We start from the raw sequence: 19,584 nt of genomic DNA on the forward strand, positions 1-19,584 counted from the left end.
TCATTGATATCTGGGGATGGATCTTCCCCTAGGCTGGATTGGCCTTATATAATACTGAGTGACTGACTGTCAGTTGATGGATATACATATATATTTGGGATGGATCTTTCCTGGGTTGGATTGGCCATATACAGTACTGAGTGATTGCGTATTTTAGATTGTGAGTACACGGAGTTTTCACCAAGGTGCATCACATATAGTGTGTACATTGGCATGTAGATACATAGATGTCATATTCCTCATATTGTTCAGAATTAATCTATTTTATTTGTACTGAGAGTAACAATTGAACCTGAAAGCATGCCTACATTTCTATATTGTTATTTCTATACTGGACTGTACCTGCTGAGCTCGTCACTACTTTCAGCCCAAAGGTTAGTCTTGATACTTATTGAGTTGGTTGTACTCATACTACACTCTGCACCTCGTGTGCAGATCTAGGTGCTCCCGGATACGGCGGCTGCTAGATTTCAGAGTTTATTTTATTAGAGACCATCAAGGTAGCTGCTTGGCGTCCCCAGACTTTGACTCCCTTCCTTTTAGTTATTGTACTGTTCTATATTTTCAGACAGTGATTTTATCAGTCAAACTTTGTATTCATTTAGATGCTCATGTACTCAGTGACACCGGGTTTTTGGGAGTGTTTATATATGTATTTGTTCGATTTCTTCCGCTGAATATAATTATTATGTTTTCAAACTTAAAATATATGGTGGTTTATTGAGATTGTCGGCTTGCCTAGTATCGAGATAGGTGCCATCACGACAGGTGAGATTTTGGGTCGTGACAAGTTGGTATTAGAGCATAGGTTACATAGGTCTCACGAGTCATGAGCAGGTTTAGTAGAGTCTTGCGGATCGGTATGGAGACGTCTGTACTTATCTTCGAGAGGCTGCCGAACCCTTAGGAAAAACTCACCTTCTTGTATTCTGTCGTGCGAATTTGTTGATTCCGAAAATTAAAATTCTATTATTTTATTCTCTCACAGATGGTGAGGACACGTAATACCGGATCGGACGGTCTGCCACTAGGTAGGGTTGCGAGAGGCCGGGGCCGAGGTAGAGGTTAAGGTGTAGCTCGTACAATAGTTGGAGCAGCACATGTAGCACCACCAGCTGCTCCAGCTTAGGAGCAGATTCCATATATAGCTGAGCCAACAGAACTAGCTTAGGCACCAGTTGTGCCCATTATGATTCCAGGCCTTCAGGAGGCTCTGGCCTAGATATTGATAGTTTGCAATGGCCTTGCTCAGGTGGTTTCGCCGCACCTGCCACTTCTCATGCCGGGGGAGGTACTCATACCCCTATTTTTCGTACTCTAGATCAGGTAGTGCAGGGAATTCAGATACCGGGGGCACTAACAGTCCAGCCAGTTGCAGTTGCTCAGGCCCCGGTAGTCCCCGTTATGGCAGATGATGAGCAGAGGAGACTTGAGATATTTGGGAAGCTTCGACCTCCATCATTTAGCGGTGCTGAGTTTGAGGATGCTCAGGTTTTTCTGGATAAGTGCCAGCGGATACTTCGGACAGCGGGTATTCTAGAGACCAGTGGGGTCTCGTTCACTACTTTTTAGTTTTCTAGGGCTGCCTTCAGATAGTATGAGGCTTATGAAAGGCGCAGGACAATCGGTGCAGCACCACTTACATGGCGGGAGTTCTCCGTTCTCTTTTTGGAGAAGTTTGTGCCGCAATATCGCAGAGAGGAGCTGCACAGACAGTTTGAGTAGTTACGCCAGGATGGCATGTATGTGACACAGTACGAGATGAGATTTTTTGAGTTGGCTCGTCACGCAGTTTGGTTGGTTCCCATTGATAGGGAGAGGATTAGAAGGTTCATTGATGGCCTCACATATCAGCTGCATTTTCTTATGACTAGGGATAGGGTATCGGGGGCCACTTTTGACGAGGTGGTTGACATTGCTCAGCAAATAGAGGTGGTCCGTAGCTAGGAGTGTGGTGAGAGGGAGGCCAAGAGGCCTCGACGTTCGAGCAGTTCTGGTGGAGTACCTTCTGGAGGGCAGTCCTACCACAACAGGTGGCGTCCTTACAGACACGCTCAAATGGTTCATCTAGTTCATCGTGGTGCATCATCCAGCTATGGTTCGTATAGTTCTCATCTGGATCAGTCATCTCTCAGTGCACTTCTAGCCCAGAGTACGCCCTGTGCTCCTTCAGTTCAGGGATCATCTGTACCAGGTTCTTCTGGTAGTTATTCTGGTTCTCGAGGTTCGCCTTAGAACTTACCAGCCTTTTTAGAAAGGGGTTGCTTTGAGTGTGGAGACTTGGGCCACATAAAGAGATATTGTCCCCGCCTTACGTGAGGTCCAGTTCAGCAGAGGAGTCATGTTACGACTTCTGCACCAGTAGCTCCACTACCTGCCCAGCCAGCTCAGGGTAAGGCTCAGTCATCTAGGGGTCGCCCAAGAGGGGTAGGCCGATCAGATAGCGGTCAGGCCCGATTATATGCTTTTCCTACCATACCAGATGTTGTATCTTTAAATGCAGTGATCATAGGTACTGCCTCAGTGTGCCACAGGGATGCTTCTATATTATTTTACCCTAGTTTCACTTATTCGTATGTATCATCATATTTTACTCATTACCTGGATATGCCCTGTGAGTCCTTAGTTTCACCTGTTCGTGTATCTATGCCGGTGGGCGATACTATTATTGTGGACCGTGTATATCGGTCGTGTGTGGTAACTATTGGGGGACTAGAGACTAGAGTTGATCTCTTATTGCTCAGTATGGTTGATTTTGATGTAATCCTGGGTATGGATTGGTTGTCTCCATGTCATGTTATTCTAGACTGTCACAAAAAAACTGTGACGTTAGCGATGCCGGGGTTGCCGAAGGTCGAATGGAGAGGTTTTCTAGATAATGTTCCCAGCAGGGTAATTTCTTTTTTGAATGCCCAATGTATGGTTGGGAAGGGGTGTTTGTCATATTTGGCCTTTGTGAGAGATGTTGATCCAGATACGCCTCCTGTTGATTCAGTACCAGTAGTGTGAGACTTTCCGGATGTATTTCCTGCAGACCTGTTGGGTATGCTACCCGACAGGGATATTGATTTCGGTATTGACTTGTTGTCAGGCACTCAGCCTATTTCTATTCCCCCGTATCGTATGGCACCAGCTAAGTTGAAAGAGTTGAAAGATCAACTTCAGGAACTCCTTGATAAGGGGTTTATTAGGCTTAGTGTGTCACATCGGGGTGCACTGGTTTTGTTTGTGAAAAAGAAAGATGGTACTATGTGGATGTGCATTAATTACAGGCAACAAAACAAGGGTACAATCAAGAATAAATATCCTTTGCCGCATATTTATGATTTATTTGACCTACTCTAGGGAGCGAGAGTATTCTCCAAAATTGATTTGAGATCTGGGTATCACCAGTTGAAAATTCGGGATTCAGATATTCTAAAGACGACATTCAGGATTCGTTATGGCCACTATGAATTTCTCGTGATGTCTTTTGGGCTGACCAACGCCCTAGCAATATTTATGCACTTGATGAATAGTGTATTCCAGCCATATCTTGATTCATTTGTCATAGTATTTATTGATGATATTCTGGTGTACTCACGTAGCCAAAAGGAGCATGTACAACACTTGGGTATTGTATTACAGAGGCTGAGAGAGGAGAGACTTTATGCCAGATTCTCTAAGTGTGAGTTCTGGCTTAGTTCGGTGGCATTCTTGGGACACATAGTGTCCAGTGAAGGAATTAAGGTGGATCCGAAGAAGATAGAGGCAGTTCAGAGTTAGCCCAGGCCATCTTCAACTACTGAGATTCGGAGTTTTCTCGGCTTGGCCGGTTATTATTGTCGCTTCGTGGAGGGTTTCTCGTCTATTGCGGCACCTATGACTAAATTAACCCAGAAAGGTGCTCCGTTCAGGTGGTCAGATGAGTGTGAAGAGAGCTTTCAGAAGCTCAAGACAGCTTTGACTGTAGCCCCAGTATTGGTGTTTCCTACAGGTTCAGGGTTAGTGTATTGTGATGCGTCGCGTATTGGTCTCGGCGCAGTGCTAATGCAAGACGGTAGGGTGATTGCCTATGCGTCCAGACAGTTAAAGGTACATGAGAAGAATTATCTGGTCTACGAACTTGAGTTATTAGCTATTGCTCATGCCTTGAAGATTTGGCGACATTATTTGTACGGTGTCCATTGTGAGGTTTATACCGATCACTGGAGTTTACAACATTTGTTTAAACAAAAGGATCTTAATTTTCGACAACGAAGGTGGTTGGAGTTGCTTAAGGATTATGATATCACCATTTTCTATCATCCCAGAAAGGCCAATGTGTTGGCCGATACCTTTTGTCGTAAGGCGTAGAGTTTGGGCATCTTAGCATACTTACCGGTAGTAGAGAGGCCTTTAGCCTTGGATGTTCAGGCCTTGGCCAACCAATTTGTCAGATTGGATATTTCTTAGCCGAGCCGAGTTTTGGCTTGTGTCGTTTCTCAGTCTTCTATTTATGATCGCATCAGAGAACGTCAGTATGATCACCCTCATCTGTTTGTCCTTAAGGACATGGTTCAGCACGGTGATGCCAAGGAAGTCCTTATTGGAGATGGCGGTGCATTACGGATGCAGGGTAGGCTATGTGTGCCTAATATAGATGGTTTGCATGAGTTGATTCTCCAGGAGGCTCACAGTTAGCGGTACTCCATTCATCCAGGTGTCGCGAAGATGTATCGGGATTTGAGGCACCACTATTGGTGGAGGCGAATGAAGAAAGACATAGTTGGGTTTGCAGCTCGGTGTTTAAATTGTCAACAAGTGAAGTACGAGCAATAGAGACCGGGCAGATTGCTTCAGAGACTTGAAAATCCAGAGTGGAAGTGGGAGCATATTACCATAGACTTCGTAGTTGGGCTCCCATAGACTTTGAGAAAGTTTGATGCTATTTGGGTGATTATAGATCAGTTGACCAAGTCAGCTCATTTCATTCCTGTGGTCACTACTTACTCTTCGGAGCAGCTGGCTCAAGTTTACATTCGCGAGATTATCAGGCTTCATGGCGTACCGGTATCTATCATCTCTGACCGGGGTACGTAGTTTACATCACGGTTTTGGAGAGCCGTACAACGAGAGTTGGTTACTCGTGTGGAGTTGAGTACAACAATTCACCCTCAAACGGATGGACAGTCTGAACACACTATCCAGATATTGGAGTATATGCTTCGTGCATGTGATATAGATTTTGGGGGTGCTTGGGATCAGTTCTTGCCACTTGCGGAGTTTTCTTACAACAACAGCTACCAGTCGAGCATTAAGATGGTTCTGTATGAGGCCTTATATGGGAGGCGGTGCCGGTCTCCAGTGGGTTGGTTCGAACCTGGCGAGGCTATACTAATGGGTACATACCTGGCTCAAGATGCTTTGGAAAAGGTTAAATTGATTCAGGATCAACTTCGTATAGCCCAATCTAGACAGAAAATATTTGCGGATCGGAAGGTTCATGATGTTGCATTCATGGTTGGTAAGCGGGTCTTGCTCCGAGTTTTGCCCATGAAAGGTGTTATGAGATTCAGGAAGAAGGGCAATTTTAGCCCTAGGTATATTGGGCCTTTTGAGATTCTTGAGAGAATTGGAGAGGTGGCTTACAGACTTGCACTACCACCTAGTCTTACTGCAGTTCATCCAGTGTTTCATGTTTCCATGCTCCGAAAGTATCACGGCGATCCGTCTCATGTGTTAGACTTCAGCTCAGTCCAGTTGGACAAGGATCTATCTTATGTCGAGGAACTAGGGGCCATTTTGGACATACAGGTTAGAAAGCTAAGATTGAAGAGCATTGCTTTAGTAAAAGTACAGTGGAGGGGTCATCCGGTCGAGGAGGCGACTTGGGAGACCGGGCATGATATGCGTTGCTACTATCCTCATTTTTTCATCACTTCAGATATAATTCTAAACCCGTTCGAGGACGAACGTTTATTTAAGAGGGGGAGGATGTAATGACCCGGACGGTCATTTTGAGAGTTGTAACCCCATTCCCCCATTTACTGCTCATTCTGTACTTTATAGCTGTATTGTGACTTGCCGGGATAGTAAGTTCGAGTTCGGAGAGATTTCGGAATGAATTGAGACACTTAGTCTCAAGGTTGAAAATTTAAGTTGAAAAAGTTGACCGGATATTGACTTATGTGTAAACGACCCCGGAATAGAGTTTTAATGATTCCAATAGCTCTATATGATGTTTTAGGACTTGTTGGTGTATTTGTTTGAGGTCCCGAGGGCATCGGGTGAGTTTCGGATGGTTAACGGGTCAAAATTTGGACTTAAACACCTGCTGGAAATCAAGATTGGAGATCGGGGGCAGAAATCGAGGGCAAGATCGATCGAGGGCAGCCCCTGGACAGAAACTTTAAGTTATAAAATAGGGGCTTCGTCCCATTTTCCATTTTTGACAAATTGGAGCTTGGGGAGAGGCAATTTTTGAGAGATTTTCAAGGAAAAACATTGGGGTAAGTTATTCTAACTCGGATTTGGTCAATATACACGAATATATCATTGTTTTCATTATTTAATTAGTGTTTTGAGATGAAAATTTGGGGAAAATGAGGAAGAGTTCTTGGACTAGAATTTTGAGATTTTGAATGGGATTTTTTTATCGGATTTGAGTAAATTTGGTATGGTTAGACTCGTGAGTGAATGGGCTTTTGGGTTTTGTGACTTTTGTCAGATTTCGAGATATGGGCCCGGGGTGCGGGTTTGAGCCGATTTCGGTTTTTTGGCTATAATTTCGTATTTTCTTGTGGAATTGATTAGCCTATATTGATTGTACTATACTGCTTGTGGATGGATTCGGAACGTTTGGAGACCAATTTACGAGGCAAGGACATAACGGAGTAAGAAATTACGCGGTTTTGAGGTAAGTAACACTTCTAAACTTGGTTTGAGGGTATAAATCCCTGAATTTCGTGTTGTATGAATTGTTTGGAGATGACGCACATACTAGGTGACGGGTGTGTGGGCGTGCATCATAGAAATTGTGACTTAAATTGATTCCGTGGAGTAGCATAATTAAATAAATGACATTATCTGCATATCCTCCACGTGATAGATAAATTGAGCTGAGACTCATATTAAAGATCATGTTTAGGCAACATACCGATATATTTTGGGACCCACATGGGTTGTATTATTGTTGAATTATTGTTTAAATTATAATTTTGTACTCAGTCACATCTATCACGTGCATATCATATCTCAGTCTCTGTTGTCATTCATTGATACTTCATATCATCATGTCGGGTTGATTCTTCATGTTATTAAGAGCCCGAAAGATTGGAGATTCTGAGTGATAGCTATGTTTAATTATCTATGCCTGGATCTAGCTATTATAGCGCTTGGGCTAAAAGAGCCCCTCCGGAGTCTGCACCCCTAAAGTGAGCGTAGTTGGTATATATATATATATATATATATATATATATATGAGATGGATCTTCCGAATCATTGATATTTAGTGATGGATCTTCCCCTAGGTTGGATTGGCCTTATACAGTACTGACTGACTGATTGTCAGTTGATGGATATACATATATATTTGGGGTGGATCTTCCCTAGGCTGGATTGGCCATATACAGTACTGAGTGATTGCGTATTTTAGATTGTGAGTACATGGAGTTTTCACTAAGGTGCATCACATAGAGTGTGTACATTGGCATGTAGATACATAGATGTCATATTCCTCATATTGTTCAGAATTGATCTATTTTATTTGTACTGAGAGTAACTGTTGAACCTGAAAGCATGCCTGCATTTCTGTATTGTTATTTCTATACTGGATTGTACCTGCTGAGCTCGTCACTACTTTCAGCCCAAAGGTTAGTCTTGTTATTTATTGAGTTGGTTGTACTCATACTACACTTTGCACCTCGTGTGCAGATCCAGGTACTCCCGGATACGGCTGCTGCTAGATTTCAGAGTTTATTTTGTTGGAGACCATCAAGGTAGCTGCTTGGCATCCGCAGACTTTGACTCTCTTCCTTTTAGTTATTGTACTGTTCTATATTTTCAGACAATGATTTTATCAGTCAGACTTTGTATTCATTTAGATGCTCATGTACTCGGTGACACTGGGTTTTTGGGAATGTTTATATATGTATTTGTGAGATTTCTTCTGCTGAATTTAATTATTATTTTTTCAAACTTAAAAGATATAGTGGTTTATTGAGATTGTCAGCTTGCCTAGTATCGAGACAGGTGCCATCACGACAGGTGAGATTTTGGGTCGTGACAAGTTGTTATCAAAGCCTAGGTTACTTAGGTCTCACGAGTCATGAGCAGGTTTAGTAGAGTCTTGCGGATCGGTACGGAGATGTCTGTACTTATCTTCGAGATGTTGCCGAACCCTTAGGAAAAACTCACATTCTTGTATTCTGTTGTGCGAATTTGGTGATTCCGAAAATTAAAATTCTATTATTCTATTCTCTCACAGATGAGAGGACACATAATACCGGATCGGACAGTCAGCCACCAGTGGTACGAGTTAGGGCCATGAGAGGCCGCGGCCATGATAGAGGTAGAGGTCGAGGTGTAGCTCGTATAGTAGTTGGAGCAGCACCTGTAGCACCACCGGTTGCTCCAGCTCAGGAGCAGATTCTAGATATAGCTGAGCCAACAGGACCAGCTCAGGCACCAGTTATGCCCATTGTGATTCCAGGCCTTCAGGAGGCTCTTACCCAGATATTGACAGTTTGTACTGGCCTTGATCGGGTGGTTTCATCTCAGGCCGCACCTACCACTTCTCAGGCCGGGGGAGGTACTCATACTCCTGTTGCTCGTACTCCAGATCAGGTGGTGTAGGGAATTCAAATACCGGGGGCACTACCAGTCCAGCCAGCTGCAGCTGCTCAAGCCCCAGTAGTCCCCGTTATGGCAAATGATGAGCAGAGGAGACTTGAGAGATTTGGGAGGCTTCGACCACCATCATTTAGCGATGCTGAGTCAGAGGATGCTCAGGGTTTTTTGGATAACTGCCAGTGGATGCTTCGGACAACAGGTATTCTAGAGACCATTGTGGTCTCGTTCACTACTTTTTAGTTTTCTAGGGCCGCCTTTAGATGGTAGGAGGCTTATAAGAGGCACAAGCTGATCAGTGCAGCACCACTTACATGGCGGGAGTTCTCCATTCTCCTTTAGGAGAAGTTTGTGCCGCAGTCTCGCAAAGAGGAGCTACGCAGACAGTTTGAGCAGTTACGTCAGGATGGCATGTGTGTGACACAGTATGAGATGAGATTTTCTGAGTTGGCTCGTCATGCAGTTTAATTGATTTCCTATGATAGGGAGAGGATTAGGAGGTTCATTGATGGCCTCACATATCAGTTGCGGTTACTTATATCTAGGGAGAGGGTATCGGGTGTCACTTTTGATGAGGTGGTTGACATTGCTCGACAGATAGAGGTGGTCCGTAACTAGGAGCGTGGTGAAAGGGAGGCCAAGAGGCCTCGAGGTTCAGGCGGTTCTGGTAAGGTACCTTCTGGAGGGCAGTCTTACCACAACAGGGGTCGTCCTTACAGACACGCTCAAACGGGTCATCCAGTTCACAGTGGTGCATCATCCAGCTATGGTTCATACAGTTCTCATCAGTGTCAGTCATCTCTCAGTGCACTACCAGCCCAGAGTACGCCCCGTGCACCTTGGCGTCTGCAGACTTTGACTCCCTTCCTTTTAGTTATTGTATTATTCTATATTTTCAGACAGTGATTTTATCAGTCATACTTTGTATTCATTTAGATGCTCATGTACTCAGTGACACCGGGTTTTTGGGAGTGTTTATATATGTATTTGTGAGATTTCTTCCGCTGAATTTAATTATTATGTTTTCAAACTTAAAATATATGGTGGTTTATTGAGATTGTCGGCTTGCCTAGTATCGAGATAGGCGCCATCACGACAGGTGAGATTTTGGGTCGTGACAGACATTATCCCGGCCTCGGCTCCATCTTTCCTAGAATTGTGGAATCGCACTCGTAAGTATACCATTTGTTTCTTCTTCTATTAAAGACCGTTCTTCATCATTACTGACTTTTCTTCCTTTACATGTCTCAGCGACTCAGTGGGTTCCCCCTAGGGTTGAGGGATTGGACCAATAGGTTCAAAAACTTTTGGACGTTACTACGCCCGAAACCCAAAACCCACACGTGGAAAGAGTTGTCCCTGAGATACGGGTGGAGGGCCAAAAATCATGGTAAGTTGAACTTATTTTGTCTTTACCTTTTCCCATAAGGAAGCTGTTTGATTCTTCTCTCTTGTTGAATACAGGTCTACCTCAGGGCTCAGTTGTCATCCCTGTAGAGGACATTTTGAATGATCATGCCGATGCAGCAAGGCTGATGCAGAAGGCTTTTTCACAGACAGACATCTTCGAGCCTGCTTCTGGTGCAAGTGCTTCTTCTTGAAGTCCCGGGCCGGAGAACAAGCAGCCAAAAAGAAGGCGTTACTCCGCGGCCGAGAGAAAGAATAAGGAGTTCTCCATTATCTTTTTAGAGAAGTTTGTGCCGCAGTCTCGCAGAGAGGAGCTGCACAGATAGTTTGAGCAGTTACGTCAGGATAGCATATGTCTGACACAGTACGAGATGAGATTTTCTGAGTTGGCTCGTCATGTAGTTTAGTTAGTTTCCTCTGATAGGGAGAGGATTGGGAGGTTCATTGATGGCCTCACATATCAGTTGCGGTTACTTATGACTAGGGAGAGGGTATCAGGTGTCACTTTTGACGAGGTGGTTGACATTGCTCGACAGATAGAGGTGGTCCGTAGCCAGGAGCAAGGTGAGAGGGAGGCCAAGAGGCCTCGAGGTTCGGGCGGTTCTGGTGGGGTACCTTCTGGAGGGCAGTCCTACCACAACAGGGGTCGTCCTTACAGACACGCTCAAACGAGTCGTCCAGTTCACTGTGGTGCATCATCCAGCTATGGTTCATACAGTTCTCATCAGGGTCAGTCATCTCTCAGTGCACTACCAGCCCAGAGTACGCCATGTGCTCCTTGGCGTTCGCTGACTTTGACTCCCTTCCTTTAAGTTATTGTATTACTCTATATTTTTAGACAGTGATTTTATCAGTCAGACTTTGTATTCATTTAGATGCTCATGTACTCAGTGACACCGGGTTTTTGGGAGTGTTTATATATGTATTTGTGAGATTTCTTCCGATGAATTTTATTATTATGTTTTCAAACTTAAAATATATGGTGGTTTATTGAGATTGCCAACTTGCCTAGTATCGAGATAGGCGCCATCACGACAGGTAAGAGTTTGGGTCGTGACAGACATCATCCCGGCCTCGGCTCCATCTTTCCTAGAATTGTGGAATTGCACTCGTAAGTATACCATTTGCCTCTTCTTCTATTAAAGACTATTCTTCATCATTACTGACTTTTCTTCCTTTATATGTCTCAGCGACTCGGTGGGTTCCCCCTAGGGTGAGGGCTTGGACCAATGGGTTCAAAAACTTTTGGACGTTACTACGCTCGAAACCCATACGTGGAAAGAGTTGTCTCTGAAATACGGGTGGAGGGCCAAAAATCATGGTAAGTTGAACTTATTTTGTCTTTACCTTTTCCCATAAGAAAGCTGTTTGATTCTTCTCTCTTGTTGAATACAGGTCTACCTCAGGGCTCAGTTGTCGTCCCTGAGAAGGACATTTTAGATGATCATGCCGATGTAGCGAGGCTGATGCAAAAGGCATTTTCACATACAGGCGTCTCCGAGCCTGCTTCAGGTGCAAGTGCTTCTTCTCGGAGTCCCCGGCCGGAGAACAAGCAGCCAAAAAAAAGGTGTTCCTCCGCGGCCGAGGGAAAGAATAAGAGGGCGAAGAATGCTGCCCCCGAGTCGTCTCTCGAAAATTGTGGTGACGAGCCCTCCACCCGGGCCGACCAGAGATACCGTGATGATTGACGATGATGGAGAAGCTAGTGAGGAGGGTCTTCTCTACATAGAAGATTGTGACCTTCCTCAACACAACAGACTGCTCAATCTGTTGAGTTAGTTACACCAACCGAGGACGATGCCTCAGCGCTCTAGGGGGTGTTCGAGATGGTGGAAAATTCCAACTCCCATTTCCGGATCCCAGTTACTGCGCCAGGTATTGTAGGGCTGAGTACCGGGTCCATGCCGTCTTCGGTTGATGAACAACCAATAACCAGCACTACGTTTGCCGCAGTTGCTTATCACACTTCAACGCCATCAACTTCATCTCCTTCTTCACCAACTCTTCCACCAACAACTTCTACATGATCTTCACCGGCCGTATCTGTCCGAGAAAAGGATGTTCCTCTTCCCCAGTCCCCAGTTCATGGGACTTTGGGACAAAATTATGCTACCCCTCAGAAGATTCGCAAAGGAGGAGGAGAGTTACTCTCTCGATCTCTACCAGATGCAATTTGTTGTGCCGACTGGTATAACTTGCTAACTATCTGAAGCATTTGGCTTCAAAAAAGGATTGTGAAAAGATACAGGCTCTCTCGGGAGAATGCTTGTTGAACAATGTTATGCACAACCCGCAGCGGTATACTCTTCACTTCCTTTGTCATTTCTTCTATCTTTGATTTAGTAGTACTTTGAATTTGCCCTTCTTGTTTCACAGGCTAATTTCCTTGCTTTCGAGGGCCTCCAAAGGTTGATTCAGGAAAAGGAGGAACTTACTGTAGACATTAAAATTTTATCCGATTTAGGCTGGGTCTCTACAAGACAAGTCGAGTCCATGGTCTTCAAGCCCAAAAAGTCCATTAGGGTTGCTTGGAGGCTACTATACCCTAACCCTAAATCAAAGCTATAAAAGGGTCACATATTCCTTTTGAAAAGGCATCTCAAAAATTGAGATCATCTCAGCAATTCTATAAACTCTCGAAATATGCACAAAGAGATCAAATATATGATCTCCAAAATTCCATAAAACTCTTGGAATATTCGTTAAGAGATCAAAGACATGTCAAATATGTTTTGTTCAAAGTTCTAGCAATATTCAAGATCCAAATGGAGTGTTGCTATATGCTTCTTGATCACCAAATACATCAAGGAGATGTATATCATTCTACGTTCGAGAAATACGCCGCTAAGGCCCTCGAATTACGGAAAACAAATCGGAGTGAAGAATCAAGGGGGTTGCTTGGAGGCTACTCTACCCTAACCCTAAATCAAAGCTATAAAAGGGTCACATATTCCCTTTGAAAAGGCATCTCAAAATTTGAGATCATCTCAGCAATTCCATAAACTCTCAGAATATGCACAAAGAGATCAAATATATGATCTCTAAAATTCCATAAAACTCTTGGAATATTCGTTAAGATATCAAAGACATGTCAAATATGTCTTGTTCAAAGTTCTAGCAACATTCAAGATCCAAATGGGGTGTTACTACATGCTTCTTGATCATCAAATACATCAAGGAGATGTATATCATTCTACGTTCGAGAAATACGCCGCTAAGGCCCTCGAATTACAGATAACAAATCGGAGTGAAGAATCAAGGGGGTTGCTTGGAGGCTACTCTACCCTAACCCTAAATCAAAGCTATAAACGGGTCACATATTCCCTTTGAAAAAGCATCTCAAAAATTGAGATCATCTTAGCAATTCCATAAACTCTCGGAATATGTACAAAGAGATCAAATATATGATCTCCAAAATGCCATAAAACTCTTGGAATATTCGTTAAGAGATCAAAGACATGTCAAATATGTCTTGTTCAAAGCTCTAGCAACATTCAAGATCCAAATGGAGTGCTGCTACATGCTTCTTGATCATCAAATACATCAAGGAGATGCATATCATTCTACATTCAATAAATACGCCGCTAAGACCCTCGAATTACGGATAATAAATCAGAGTGAAGAATCAAGGGAGAAACAGAATTGTACCCGCATCATTTTATCAATAAAATTATATTTTTTTTATATTTATATTATGGTTGCAATTTATTTTTGTATCACAAATTTATTGCAAATAAATTGGCACGCCCAGTGGGACCAGTTCTACCCTTCATCTCTTCCTCCTGTAAATCAGAAACTACAAGATTCAAAATCAACTATTGTGATGGCCTATAGAAAGAGAAATGGTGTTCTAAGTAAGGATGTTATTGCAGCCACATCTGCTGATCTCTATTATGTTGGTCCGATCACTCGACGCATGTTCAAGACCAGTTGCTTGGATGGATCCGAATAATTTACTTTCTTGGATATTGCAAAAACATCAAATCTCATATGATGATTGTATATTTGGGAGCAACATACCTTGTTCTCTATTCAAATGATTTCTCGACAAAGCCACAATATCGCAAGAAGGATGCGCTGAGTGGTTCCTCTACAATACTACAAGGATTAACGAACAAATTGATCTAACCACCGAAGTTTGAAACTGCAAAAGGAAGAATCTTGAAGTAGATATTCACTGGCGAAAAAATAGCAACATTCTACAATATCCAAATCCAAAGGAAGCCTGAGTTCACGACTATATCGCATGCCAAAGCAAAGCAAACAAGGCCCCTTGATTAGATTGTTTAAGGCGGTCGGACTTTTCAATGGAAAAAAAGTTCTTGAGGTACAAAAGGGACTTCTTGTTTGATTGGAATTTCTTTTAAATGGTAAAAATTCATCAGAAGCCAATGCTTTGAGACATGCAAGTCAAGGAGAGGCTTCATGCATTAGTCTTCCGTGACTTTGGTATATTGACTTTTAAATGGACTCTAAATTCCTAATTCAGAAAAAGTAGACTTGATCTACACGGAATTGGCTTATATTTTTCAAATAAATGTAGCCTTGTACAATGGCTTTGATTACATGCTTTGCTGGAACGGTTGCCCAAAGAATTTAAGTTCTTTATTTAAAGGCGAGAAAAAAAGTATTACTTCAAGTCTCGTCTTTGAGGTCCGGCAAGCTTCCCCTCGACAAACCTTGAAGTAGGGGGCATTTGTAGACATTAAAATTTTATCTGATTTAGGCCAGGCCTCTACAAGACAAGCCGAGTCCATGGTCTTTAAGCCCAATAAGTCCGTTAGGGTTGCTTGGAGGCTACTCTACCCTAACCCTAAATCAAAGCTATAAAAGGGTCACATATGCAGATCAACAAAAATTCTTTTTTCTTTAAAAAAAAAAAAGGCTGCTAGGTTGAAAACCTCGAAAGAGGTGGCTTAGGCAAAAGTTAGGACATAAAAAAAAGTCCGCTAGGTTGAAAACCTCAAAAGAGGGGGATAGGCAAAAGTTAGGACACAAAAAAAAACCATTCTGAACTACGATATGACTTGATCCTCTTCACCGAGGTACGTAGGCAGCTTAGAGTTTCATTCTGAGTTCAGTCGCATACGTTCAAAAGATACATAATCCCCCAATCGTTGTTTGAATGAAGTAAGATGGAGTATAATTCATTCAATCAGCACTTGAAAATCGAGCTGAGATACCATTCTTTGTTAAACTTTGGATCCCATTTGATTTAAAGGGGGCAACCCTCCATGGTAAATTGGTATCTTCAATGGGACGATTTTAGGAAGATGCCAAGTATTTGCGTTGAAATCCTGGGGTTCACTACGTCTTCATGTTCGCCAAATCCTTAAGTCTTCAAGTTCTTCGGTCTTCAAGTCAAAAAATTTAAGCCCTCCAAGTTGAAGTCTCCAAATTGAAATCTTCAAGTCCGTCGGTCTTCAAGTTGAAGTCTTCATGTTCTCCGCTTTTCAACTTCGTCGCTCTTCAAGTTGAAATATTTAAGCCCTCCAAATTGAAGTCTCAAAGTTGAAGTTTCCAAATTGAAATCTTTAAGTCCACCACTTTTCAAGTTGAAGTATTCATGTTCTCCGCTCTTCAAGTTTGCCGCTCTTCGAGTTGAAATATTTAAGCCCTCCAAGTCTTCAAGTTGAAGTCTCCAAGTCTGTCGGTCTTCAAGTTGATGTCTTCAAATTTGCCGGTCTTAAAGCTGAATTGTTTAAGCCCTCCAAATCTTCAAGTTGAAGTCTTCAAGTCTGCTAATTTTTCAAGTTGAATTTTTAAAGTCCACCACTCTTCAAGTTGAAGTCTGCAAAGTCCACCAAATCTTCAAAGTTTCCAAATATTCAAGTCAATGTCGTCAAGTCCACAAAGTATTCGAATTGAAGCTTTCTAATTTTTCAATCTTAAGGTGGACGTTTAAGTCCCTTTGCACCTTAAGTTGGCCTGTTCGTGGGTTTGTTCTTAAAAGGAACTATAACTTTTCAATCTTAAGGTGGACATTTAAGTCCGTTTGCACCTTAAGTTGGCCTCTTCGTGGGTTTGTCCCTAAAAAGAACTATACTTTCAAATCTTAAGGTGGACATGTAAATCTCTCCGATAGTCGAGTCACATTGAGAGCAATCTCTCCGATAGTCGAGCCACATTTAGAGTAATCTCTCCGATAGTCGGGCCACATTGAGAGTAATCTCTCCGATAGTCGGGTCATTTTGAGAGTAATTTCTCCGATAGTCGGGTCATTTTGAGAGTAATCTCTCCGATAGTCGGGCCACATTGAGAGTACTCTCTCCGATAATTGGGTCGTTTTGAGAGTAATCTCTCTGATAGTCGGGCCACATTGAGAGTAATCTCTCTGATAGTCGGGTCGTTTTGAGAGTAATCTCTCCGATAGTCGAGCCACATTGAGAGTAGTCTCTCCGATAGTCGGGCCACATTGAGAGTAATATCTCTGATAGTCGGATCATTTTGAGAGTAATCTCTCCAATAGTCGGGCCACATTGAGAGTAGTCTCTCCAATAGTCGAGTCACCTTGAGAGTAATCTCTCTGATAGTTGGGTCATTTTGAAAGTAATCTCTCCAATAATCGGGCCACATTGAAAGTAATCTCTCTGATAGTCGGGTCACCTTGAGAGTAATCTCTCCGATAGTCGGGCCACCTTGAGAGTAATCTCTCCGATATTCGGGCCGTGATGAATACCCATCACTTCACATACTAACATCTTCTTCATGCACGGGTCATCCCTTTGAACAAGAACTTACCCTTCTCTTTTGACCTACAAAGAGGACAATAAAAAGAGAAAACATAGAAAATAAAAGTGGAAAAAAAAGACTTTTACCTGTCAAGGAACACTTGAACAAGCTTGCAAATACTGCAAATTGATGTTTGGAAGGGAAGAGCATACGTCTATATATACATGTATTTGAGGTAGCAGGCAATAGTTTGGTCGATGTGGGATCAGTTAGTTTGTCTGTTAAAAGGACTTGACTCTCAAGTCGGTGATGTTTTTTACAGTTCTAGTAAATAAAGGAAAATATCCTAGGGAGTATTACTATTGACATACAAGAAGTTAAATTCTTTGACAACTATAGTTCGGTTACGTGGATAAGGTTGACATATTTGAAACTACTCTACTGCTATAAGCAGAAAGGGGATGCATGAATTAATAAGTGAAAGCATTTGTAAGAAGCAGGATACAAATTGTCTTCATTAATACTTCAAGTCTAGTCTTTAAAGCTTATACCTTGACAAGTCTTGAAGTAGGGGATATTTGTAGGCATAAAATTTTTATTAAAATTAAATTCATAAAATAATTTGGACTATATTTTAAATTCAAGATATATGGGTCCAAATAAATATTATGGGCTAATATAATTGGATTAATTATATAAGTCCAATATATATTGATTAAATAAATAAATCTTAATTCATTGGGCTAAATTGATGAGCCCGCTTCATTAAGCCCAAAATGTCATTTTTCTAGAGGCCCAATTTGGTACCACATGTCAAATGACGTGGCACGCCAAGTCAAACGGAAGAGCCAATATGATCGTGCCATGTGTCAAAATGACAAGGCATGTCAAGCCAAATTAAAAGGCCAATAAAACCACGTCATATGTGCAAGTGACATGTTTTAGCCAATCAAATACGGTCTTGTCACACTTCAATTTGATTGGTCGGAAAGAGTTTGTTCTTATCATAACTCTTCCCTTCCACAACTATATATAGGGGTCTTCATAACCCAGAAAAGACACCAGAAGATATAAGAAGAAGCAAGAAAGAGCTCGTGGATCAAACGCTGCAAATTCCTCCACAAGTTCAAGTTCAAGCTATCAAGTTCAAGTTCAAGCAATCAAGTTCAAGCTCAAGAACGAAGAACAAATCAAGTTCAAGCTCAAGAACAAAGAACAAATCAAGTTCAAGTTCAAGTAATCAAGCTAAAGCTCAAGAACAAAGAACAAATCAAGATTCACAGAGTACGAGTTCAAATCAAAGTTCGTGCTAGTTGAATTCAAGATCATCGTTCGTGGCAATAGCTACATATTCAAGATCAAGCTAAAAGACCCTCGAATTACGGATAACAAATCGGAGAAAAAAATCAAGAGATAAACAGAGTTGTAACCTGCAATGTTTATCAATAAAAATTTTTTATTTATAGTTGTTTGTGATTGTAGTTTTATTTTTCTGCACAAATTTATTGCAAACACTTACCTCCGGGCAGAATCAACTTTTGGCCGAGCGGGACCAAACTGTTGCTCGCCTCTTAGAACTAGAAGACAAAGATGTTGAGGCTGTTGTGTTGGAGGCACGTTTGCAGCAAAGCGAGCAAGAAGTGGAGGCCCTTAGCCAAGAGATCTCCCCGCTGAGGGTTCAATTTGAAGAGGCTAAGGCCAAATGGGATGAGGTCCATAGTGTCGTTCTTGCTGCATCCGAACTAGAGACTACCTCCGCTGAAAGATTGAACAATTTAGAGGCAGCCTTAAACTCCAAAACCGAAGAGCTTGCTGCTGCCTGGGTGAAATATGCCCAATTTGAGGAGAAGTATAAGAAGACCCTTGAGCATAATAGACTTTTCAGCTCTACTGTCCGCGAACTCGACGTTAACATCAAGTCCATTAGATCCACCTGGAAAAATCTGTGTGCTGAGGTTGACCAACTTAAAGAAGAACTCAAGCGCGCGAGCGACTTCCCTCGTTGTTGAAAATGGATAAAGGATTTTATGCATTATACCTAAAAAAAGAATTGCTGCATAACAAACAAATGGATAAAGGATTGAGAGCGTGGTTTCTTAATTGTCATTTTTATTTTATTACATTAGCGGAGAGGGAACTAATCAGAAGGTGCAATATTAATTCGTGTTCTTAGATTTTGAATTTTTTATTGAGAAAAAAGTTATTAGCTTCGAGGAAGAAGATATAAATCGAGGTGAGGGTTAATTATTAAATTCAGGTTCAATAGTATGGGTGGGTAGGATCTATACTATACATATGGATTTTGGTAATTTAATTCATATTGGGTTACACTTGGACCAATCACGCACTGCCACGTTATTAAGGGCCCGCTTGGCCATAAAAGAAATTTCATCTTTTTTCGAAAAATTTTCATTTTTTTGAAATCAGTATTTTGCGGTGAAAATTTTCAATTTCAGTTTAAGTTGAAATTTCTTTTTTCTTTTTTTTTTGAAAATTTAAAAATTTTCAAAAAACTGTTTTTCAAAATTTTCACTTCAAATCATTCACAAAAATTTAAAAACAGCTCCAAATTATATTCATGTCCAAACATAACTCTAATTTTTAAATATCATTTTTACTTAAATTTTTTTTTCACTGTTTCCGATATTTCACAATTCTTATGTCCAAACTCCCTTAAAGCCACAATATTAGTCTGTT

This window comes from Nicotiana tabacum, chromosome 13, assembly GCF_000715075.1.
Source record: "Nicotiana tabacum cultivar K326 chromosome 13, ASM71507v2, whole genome shotgun sequence".
Classification (NCBI taxonomy): Eukaryota; Viridiplantae; Streptophyta; class Magnoliopsida; order Solanales; family Solanaceae; genus Nicotiana; species Nicotiana tabacum.